Below are 7,812 nucleotides of genomic sequence, written 5' to 3'. Positions count from 1 at the left end.
TGCAACCAAAGCCAAGACTAAGCGCAGGGTGGTCATCTTAACCACAGGAGAGAAGACCTCATCAAAGTCCACACCATGTTCCTGTTTAAAACCCTTTGCTACCAATCTAGCCTTGTATGCCGGCTTGGGGTGTCCAGGGGTACTTTTCAGCTTGTACACCCACTTGCATGGAAAAGCCTTCTTGCCCTTAGGCAAGGCAACCAAATCCCAAGTCTCATTCTTATGCAGGGAGTCTATCTCAGACTGCATAGCCCTCTCCCAGGAGTGACTATCACCCCTGCGCATAGCCTCATCATAAGTGAAAGGCTCTCCTGCATCTGTAACCAAAACATAATGCATAGAGGGCTGAAATCTGTCAGGTGGACATCTGTCTCTAGCAGACCGTCTCACCGCAGGCTCTGCTGCCTGTCCAACACCCTGGCCCTGTGGAGGAACTGCTGCAGGCTGTACTACTGGCTGTGCTGGAGGTCTAGGCTCCTCCTGAAAGATCACTCTGCGGATCTCAACCACCTTCTCAGGCTGCCTATGCATCTTGTCTTCATGGAAGACGACATCATGGCTGCGTACTATTTTCCGCGCCTGCGGATCCCATAGGCGATAGCCCATCTCTCCTGACTCACCATAGCCAAGGAATATGCATTTAATGCTCTTTGGATCCAATTTACTCCTCTTGTCCTTGGGCACATGGCAAAATGCCTCACATCCAAAGACACGGAGATGCGCATAAGAGGGTGGCTTACCAACCCAAACTTCCTCTGCAACCTGGAAATCCAATCCACTGGAAGGCGATCGGTTTATGACATGCACTGACGTACTAACTGCCTCAGCCCAAAAACTCGGGGGTAGGCTTGCATGGCTAAGCATAGAGCGCACACGCTCCTGAATAGTCCTGTTCATGCGCTCAGCCAAACCATTCTGGGGTGGGGTGTAAGGGGCGGTCAACTGACGCTTAATACCCCTGTCATCACAAAACTGCTCAAAAGCATGCGAGACATATTCTCCCCCATTATCTGTCCTAAGGCATTTCAGCCTATACCCAGTCTGGTTCTCAACAAGAGCAAGCCATCTCTGAAAAACTGCCAAGACATCGGACTTCTGCTTTATGGGATAAGCCCACACTTTCCTAGAAAAATCATCAATGAAGGTAACGAAGTACTTCGCGCCACCCATAGACATGCAAGGCATAGGCCCACAAACATCGGAATGCACCAATGCCAAGGGCTCACTCATGCGTGGCCTACCCGATTTCTTATGCGTAGACCTATTCTGCTTACCATAAAGACAATGATCACACGAGTCAAAACATGCATAATCCAAAGGCGGAAGATACTGCAAACCAGATAACATTTTCATTCCTTTCAAAGACATATGCCCCAAACGGGCATGCCAAAGTGATACATGTGGGATAGAGCCCACTGCCAAAACATGGTCTACAGAAGACCTAGATACAACAAGAGGATAGAGGCTGCCAGCCTTGGCGCCTCTAGCAAGCACAAGTCTGCCTTTGGTAATCTTCCAGGTAGAATCCCCAAAACAGACATGAAATCCTGCATCATCCAACTGTCCTGCAGACATAAGACTACGCGTAAGCGCAGGTACATGACGTACATCCCTAAGCAAAAAGGAACTGCCAGTGGAAAACTGCAACTGAATATCTCCACAGCCCACAATATCAAGAGACCTGTCATCTCCAAGTTTGACTGATCCAGATACAGTACGGTAAGAGTGAAACCACTCACGGTAAGGCGTCACATGGAACGACGCACCTGAATCCAATAACCAGCACTGTGCATACATACTAGGTGTCTCAGTCAAGTGTGAAGCATCAGAAGAACTAGCTGCAAGTATAAACTCATCACCACCATCGGACTCTTCAGTCTACGTGACATTAATTTCCTCAATCTTGACGTTGGACTTCACAGGTACTATGCTGCGATCAGAGGACTTCTCCTGCACTTTATCTTTCCCCTTATCCTTGCGCTTCTCATTGCGCAACTCATGACACTGTGGTCTAATATGGCCCTTTTTCCCACAATGATGACAAGTGACATTTGCATTGCGTCCACGCGACTTACTACGTGACTTGCCACCACGAGATTTAGACCGACCCTTCTGCGAGTCACGGCCTCGGCCATTACCACGGTCATACCTGTCATTCCTGCCTCTAACTGTCAAAGCATGACTACCACGAGAGGCATCCAAGTTTTTGCGATTCACCTCTTCCTGAAGAAGAGCACTCTCAACATCTGCCAATTTTAGAGTAGCACTAGAGGCACAAAGAGCAGTGCGGAATACATCCCATGACTCATTCAGAGTTCCAAGCAAGAAAAGAGGAGTTACTTCCTCTCCAAAGGTGATATCCTGCGAAGTCAGGTTCTTCAGTATAGCATGGAACTGGCTCAAGTGAGCAGACATAGTTGCATTATCCTTCATGCGCAGATCCATAAGCTGCTTCAACCAGTACATCTGACTCGCCGGACTTTTCTTATCATAAAGATTCTTGATCTTATTCCATAGATCCCATGCACTCTGTGCTCCCTCAAATACATTATAATGTACCTGTTCAGTGAGAGACAATACAATCGTGGACTTGCATAGCTCATCAAGTTCAAGCCAGTCGTCAATGTCCATAGTTTCAGGCTGCTCCCCACTCAACCGAAGTGGCTTAATCTGAGATTTCTGCACCAAAACCTGCCATATTTGACTCTTCCAGTAAGAGTAGTTGGTACCATCCAACTTTGTAATGTTAAAGATGGCACTATCATGCGAAGATGACGCCATTATGCAGGCTGGAAATGCCCAAACAGTCCAAAACTGCTTGCTGTTTTACTGCAGAAACTGCCCAAAAATGACCAAAACGGGGTCCAAAGGGTGAGCAAAGTGTGCCAAAAGTTGCTGCCCACTTAGTACTAGGTGCGGTACACCAAATCAGGATATTTCAGCATGAAAAGTACACCTCAGTCCACCAATAACTGCTTGCTGTAATAAATTGCAGGTATGCAGTCTAGAGAGCAAACTGTCCCAAAATAGGATCCAATGTCAAGCAAACAATGCTAGGTCCAAAGCCGGCATGAAACGGACATAAGCAAGGCCAATGACAGTGAAAAGAACATGAGCTCAACACCAAGCATGTCAAAATAACATCTGCCAGTGAAAGGCACACCCCCAGACACTCTAGGCAAAGTGTTCCTGTAACTGCCAAAACCTGACACAAATAGGTGTCTGCTCAAAGAGAAAGATCCAAATATGAGACTCAGCTCATAAGCATCCTGTGAACCAAGAGTACATCAATGCATATCCATAAAGATCGGAGTATGATCCCAAAGTCTCAATGTGTATGTAGCTGCTCAAGACATAAACTGCTTCAAATACATGTAAGTGCTCCAATAGCATGCAACTGTCAAAGGTCAAGAAAGCATGTAAAATGCTCCCACTGGCACAAAAGGCGTACAAAGCGAGCTCAGAAGCTCAAACAACCCAAGAGAAAGCACCAGTGATAAGTGACCATGTCAATGCATCAAGCGCATCCGAGAGAGCATGACATACATGAAGCACTGGTCGTATTAACCATGAAGCAATACATAAGCCCAAATAAGCTCTCGGTCAACTCAATGACATCCAAATAGCAACCAAGATCAGTGATCAAGTAAGCCGGGAATGCTCAAATACATCCAAATCCAAGCTCCAAATGTCGGTATGGCATACACGAACCAAATAGCATATGTCACGAACCAAAGCATGTAATGCAAAAGCCTAACTGTCAAGCAGAGACATGAGGCATAGGCGGTCCACGAGCATGCCGAGTCGGTCCAAATGCCAGTGAAGACGGAGCTAATGCGAAGCTCAAAAGCATCCCATAATCTCATACATATGCTCCAAGTCGTCCCCAAATGTCAGAGATATCATGCCAAAGCTCAAAGCATACATCCGGTATCGGTAGGTAAGTGCCAAAGCATGTAAAGTACCTTCAGCCCACTGTTATTCCAGCATGTATTTACTATTCTAAACAGTAGATTTCAGCCCCAAATTCAAGCCAAAATCATGGTCAAACCAAATGCATACATCCCCAATACATCCGGGTAGGAAGTAGACCGCATACGGGCATCAAACAAGGTAACCGGAGTAGAGTATAAGCATTAAATGCCAATGCCAAGTGTGGCTGCCCTGTTTCCAGCACTGTATAATAGTAAATAACAGTCCCAAATCAGCCAATATTTCAAGCCAAAATCATGGCATAATCATGTGCATACATTCCCAAGGCACTAGGCATCATGTAGACCGCATACGGGCATCAAATAGCACAACCGGAATGGAGTATAAGCAACAAATGCTAATGCCAATGGTGCTGCCCTGTTTTCAGCCTGTTATGACAGTTTATGAAAGTCCCAAATCTGAAGAAATCAGCCCCGAAAGATCAAGACCAATGCCCAAAGCTTTAATGACATCAAACATGAAGTCTATAGCCCTCTTGATCAAGGTAGAGAGCAAGAAGCAATGGCCAAGTGTGGAGCTGAAGTAGATGAGTGCTCACAGCCTGGAAAAAATGATGCAATCTGCCCTGTTGGTGCTAAACTTGCTGCTGCTCCACATGGGCTGAAAAGGGGGTAATGGGGGGCTCAATGATGGCCCAAGGTAGGCACATACCAAGCCATGAAGGCCCAATGCAAAGGGGAGGGAAGATATGAGCTATGGAGCTCAAGAAGAGTGGCTGCCCTTTGTTCCTGCCCTGTTTCAATCTGAGAATACACTCAAATGCCTACAAATGCTAAAGCAATACCTCAAGGGCAAGGCCCTGATGAAGCTCAAGAAGGCCAGGATGGAGCTCGGGAAGCCGGGGAGAGTCGGGAGCTCAAGAGGTCGGCTATGGCTGCCGGGATGGAGACCCAATGCGTGAAGCGAGTCGATGCGAAGGTCGGGAAGCACCGAGTCGAGCTCGAGCAAGAGAATGCCAAGCTCTGATACCAGTTGAAAGGTGAGAAGGATCGAAGCTTGCACGCGAGCTATGGCGGGAGAGCAAGAGCAAGAAAGAGAGAGACAAGAAATGGGAACTCCAACAGTCACAATGTGTGACCGGGCCTTCCTTTATTCAAACTGTCACTAAAAGAATAAAGAATAAAGTGACGTGACGGGCGCCCGCCACCTGCAGTGTGCAGTGGCGGGTACTGTCAGTGTAGTAATACACGGGGCGGCACGGCGGAGGCGCCTTTACCCCCAACAATTTCAACTCTTGAAATCCTTATGATGGAAGGAGTGGAGGATGTAGACGGTGACTTTACTCAAGAGTGTAATAATTGAAGCTTAGATTTTGAATGTAGTGCAAACACCAATCATAAGATTCCTCAACTTTCCGAAGCACATGAAAAAAAGGAGAATCTGAACTACTCCTTGAAAGGGAAGGGCTAGGAGTTGTATATGTAGTGAAGAATTTTTGTCACTATCTACTTGCTTATCCCTTCAACTTCTTTGTGGAACATCAAGCATGATTATATTTTGCTAACATGTCATGTGCCATAGGCTACATAGTATTATGGGTCCTACTAATTCTAGAGTTTTATTTTACCATGATTATTTAGAAATATAAGTAACATAGTAAAAAGTGTTGAGAAAGAAACATGAATTGATGACAATCTTCATGACTACCACTTGGGCAGGTGACATTGTGTACCTTCTCAAGTAAGGACTACCTAATCACCTAATAGAGAGGGCAAGACTCACTCACCTTCTAATCAAGACCCAACCCTATCAAATGATAGCAAGATAAATTTACTGGCTAGGGTAGGATGGTCTACTAAGGAAATGTATTTATGAGTATGAGATCAAGGATGTGCTACAAAAGCAGAAGGGGGGATAGCAAAAGGTTACCTCAACACTATTACCATGGCTCAAAAGATAGTATAATCACAACTTTGGTAGCCTATACTATTTCAAGAAACAACACATTTTGCAAAACACTATAATATGTGTTAATGTACTAATGATCCAACCCAAAAAGATAATATGGAACTTACACTAGTGCTTCCTTGTTAACCCTTCAAAAAATGGGGCATTGACTTAATGAAAATTAGTAGCCCTACTACCCAACATTCCCAAGTACAATATATTATCGTTGCATTTGACTATACAATGAAGTGGATGGATTCAAGATCCACATGCAATAATGATGCCAAAACCATAGCTAAATTCTTGTGGGAAAAACTTATCACCTAGTTTGGTTGTCCCATTGAGATTTCCAGTAATAGAGGGCTCACTTCATTAATGATGTGGTAGAGCATATGCTCTCAATGTTCACTAGTCATTGATTGTAGATCAACTCCATATTACCCTCAAGAAAATGGCCAAGTGACAAAGAAAGTGAAGGGAGTGGCAAGGTGGTAGTGGTAAAATTTATTAACCATGTCAGCATGCCAAGTTCCTCATGTTTGGTTGTTGAGTAGTCCATCTTGGTTTCTATGAACTATCAAGTGGTGAAGATTAGAGGAAAGTCCATGTATGCTCTCATTGTTGGAAAATCACTACTTTGAATGGAAATTTTGGATGTTTCAATGTGCATGTGTAACGTTAATTTTTCTACATCAATTACTCATGGAACAAGCACTTGGAGAAAGTTTGAGTAGTCTTTTAGTAGTATAGGCAATATCAACTCTTAGTACATCCACTAAAATGCTAGTTTTGGATCAATCATGGTACAGATCTTAGTCAAATTGTATCCAAGAATGGAATTGCAATTGACACATTGAAGATTTAGGTTATCTTGGATTTTTTGCCACCCAAAATGGCAAAGCAATGGAATGCTTTCTCAAGCACACTAGTTACTATAGATGCTTTTGTGCTAAATTACATAGCCATTGTAAGAACATTGTACAAGCTCTTGTGGTGAACTGGGGTGGACCAATGAATGTTAGAAAACTTAGAACCATAGAAAAAGGCTCAAATTAGAAAGCTGAGTCATCAAACACTATGAGGTATTTGTGAAGCATGTCCTTGAAGATTGCAAACATCTGGCACTAGAAAGTTGGAGGCATATTTGTCAACCTAAAGGGCATGATGATGTATGCAAGAACTCCCAATTCAATGGCAAAGGTAGATCAACAGGGTGGACCTGCACATTCTAAAAGGCTATTGATCAATTTGTAAACCTCCTTATCCTGAAAAGACAAATCGTCTAGGTGAAATTGTAAGACTCCTTATCCTAAAAAGTCGTTGAGGAAGCTATAAGTCTCCTTGCTTACTACAAGATTGATCATATGCTCAATGTAAGGCAATTAGTATTATTCTTTATTAGTAGTTGCATTCATTATTATTATAATTTATGCATACTCGAATCTTTCCATTTTTCTTAAACACAACCATAATGGAGATACCCAGTCTATATGCTCTGTCTCATAAATGAATTGTGCCTTGAGAAGCTTTTCTAGTTCTTCTTATATAAGATGTATATATTTAGGGTTTAATAGGCATAGTCTTTACTTGGTGGGTTTGACTTCCAAATTTCTTGGAATAGTATGGATGAGTATGTATGGTGGTACTCCCTTGAGATTAGTGTTATTCCATGCAAACACATGTTGGAAATCCTTAAGGAGTGTGGTGAGTTTCATTTTCTCCTTTTTCAAGAGGTCATAAAAAATATACATGGGCTTAGGAGACTCTTCTTCCTTGGTAGGATTCACTTCCTTGTCCTTTTCAAATCTCTCAATCAGTTCACTAGATTTCCCTTCTCTTTTAGCTCCCAATAGAATGACCACAATTCCCCATCTTGTATCGAGTGAATATTTTTTAGATATGCTATAACTTCTTTTGGTTTTCCTTGTCAGA

The sequence above is a fragment of the Lygodium microphyllum genome, chromosome 28 (genome assembly GCF_053477565.2).
Source record: "Lygodium microphyllum isolate KBCC chromosome 28, Lygodium_microphyllum_v1.1.10, whole genome shotgun sequence".
NCBI classification, from domain to species: Eukaryota; Viridiplantae; Streptophyta; class Polypodiopsida; order Schizaeales; family Lygodiaceae; genus Lygodium; species Lygodium microphyllum.
The sequence above is the reverse complement of the archived record's forward strand: the minus strand, read 5'-3'. Positions refer to the sequence as shown.